The following is a 2,617-nucleotide window of genomic DNA, read 5'->3' as shown; positions in this document are numbered from 1 at the left end:
TACATTAAGGGTAATCCACGCTGAAGGCGGGAGCTTGTCCAGTGTGAGGCTGTGTGCTTTCTTACATTAAGGGGGATCCACGCTGAAGGCGGAGCCTCCTTCAGTAAGTGCTCCAGCCCTCTTCACTCCCAGCAAGCAAGGCTGCGGCTTCTTCATGAGCCTCCCTCCGGTCCCGGTGCCTTACTCTTCTCCCTGTGATCCAGCTTCTCATCCGGCCCACTGGGCTGTAAATCTGCATTCCACCGTGGAGCGTCACAAGCTCTGGACAACATTGTGAGGAGTGGGAATTCCAGAACAACTCGGCTCATACGGCCTCTGCACAAAAAACAAGAGAAAGTCCTTCCAACACAAGGGGATACCGGATGGTTTCATTCCTTTTAAAAATATATTTCCTTTTAAGTTTGTAAATTTGAGAAGGGTTTAATTTCAGGATGGGTGGTTCCGTTTCAGCACAAGGGCTGTACCCTCAGTCTGGACTGTCGGAAGATCACGGCATCAGGACTGAAGTAAGGCTCCTGGCATGTGTTTGTGATGAGACTTGGAAGATCATTTTCCAAAAGAGAGAGTTCGGCTCAGAGTAATATGTTGTAATTATTGTTAATTACTATAGAGATGCTGACGAGAGAAAACCTGCTTCCTAAAAGATGAGCTGTTTGCCAAATTCACGGAACTCAGCCACGAAAACCTACAGCCACAGTGCCAATTCAAGTCCACGTCCTCCCAACCCAACGTCCTGCATCCCAGTCGAGTCAAGGCCTCGTGACCCTGTACAGGGCTCCTACGACTCTCAATCTTTTGGAACAAGACAGCCTTACCCTTCTTCCTCGGGGCGGCTGGTGGGTTTGAACTGCCGACCTTACAGTTAGCAACCCAATGCTTACTTCCCTCCTGCACCACCAAAACAGAAAAAACCAAACTCACTGCCATCGAGTCGACGCTGACTCACAGTGACCCTTTAGAACAGGGAAGAACTGGCCCTGTGAGACTCCGAGACCGGAGCTCTGGGCAGCAGTAGAAAGCCCCATCGTTCTCTCTCAGAGCCCCTCGCCTGCAGGGTCCCTCCCCGCAGCACCTGCCGCATTTATCCCAAGGCCAGCCATGGCTGGTTCTGTGTCCCCCCTGCTGGACGCTTCCAGAACAACAAGCTCCTCACTTAGCAGTGTTCTTGACAGAGGACAGTCAATACTGCCACCTGTGCCCCTTCCGATCCTGGGCCCTAACTCACCCCCACCCCCACCCTCGCCATGACTGCTCTCACCCTTCATGTTCCTAGAAACTGCCTCGCCCTACACACACACACATACACACACAATCACACATGAGTTTTCAGATGTGTGCACTTGCTCATGTCACAGGCACACAACACACACAGGGTATGCCTGTTCACTTCCGTCTGGCCGTGTGGGCTCCTTCCTCCATGATCCAGCTATATGCAAACAGTTTGGGCAGGAAGAACAAACCTTCCGTCTGTGTGGGCGCAGTGGGTTACTCATTGAGCTGCGAACTACAGGTTGCTGGTTCAAGCCCACCGGCTTGCTCTGTGGGAGAGGGCCGAGGCTGTCGCAAGATCTGCAGTCTCAGAAACTTGATAAAGCAGCTCTACTCTGTCCTAGAGGGTCACTGTAAGGTTTCGTTCCAACTCGACAGCAGTGGGTTCCTAAATACTCCCTCATTCCAAAATGAACTAAAGTTACAGCAGTTGCATCATCCCCTAACAGTGTGGTGGGCCCTGGGCACCGTGCCTCCTGCCCCTTGCATGTGGGAACTCACACACATCTAGCCCTACAGGCCATACAGAGTACATCAGCTCAATAAATATTCATAAAGTGCCCACTCCATCAGTAACTGCCAGTTCTTTTATATAAAGAACTTCCCCGAGCATAGATGTTCATCTTTGCATTTGTTTCCTAGGGAAACAGAGAGGTGAGGGACTTGCCCCAAGGTGTCCTTTGGGGAATAAGGTTAAAGCCTGTCCCCTGCCTTCCGCCCCGTTCTTCCCTGGGGACCTGCTTATGGCCTGGTCCTGGGTGTACATCAAGATAGGGCAGTGACCATACAGACCTACCCACCCAGAGTGCAGTGTCCAGCTCCCTCTCTTCACCACGGACCCCGCCCCCACCCCCAGGCACACAACCCCCCATTATACTACTACCCCACCCTGAAAGCCGATCGTGGGCCAGCCCCACCCTTGAGGCTGAGAGGCTGGTGGACTTGTCCAGCACAGGGGCCATCCAGCGCTCTCGTCCCCAAGATCAGCGGTTCTGGACACCTGCAGCCCCAAGGCAGCGCCTTTGCCAGGCACTGGCAGTGCACAGAGGGTGAATGGCTGGGGCTGAGGCTGAGGAGCCAGGAAAACCACAGGCTTGCATCTCACCCCACAGCGGACTGGGAAGACTACAGGTCTCTGCCAACCTCCAAGAGCCCAGTAGAAATGGGAGTTGTTCTCATGAAGCTGCACTTCCTCACCTGTTGATGGGGTATGGGCAGCACCTGCTGTATGGCAAGGCAGTTGAAAGGCTCCAGTGGCATATTCCTGTGTAATCCTTAGTGCAGTGGCCCTGGTAGGACGGGCCTGGCCTGGGGGGAGTGTGGGAGGAAACCTGCAACATGCGCAGGG

This window comes from Echinops telfairi, unplaced genomic scaffold (assembly GCF_000313985.2).
Source record: "Echinops telfairi isolate 266 unplaced genomic scaffold, ASM31398v2 ScPeMD7_22;HRSCAF=79, whole genome shotgun sequence".
NCBI lineage: Eukaryota > Metazoa > Chordata > Mammalia > Afrosoricida > Tenrecidae > Echinops > Echinops telfairi.
Note: the sequence above shows the minus strand (reverse complement) of the source record.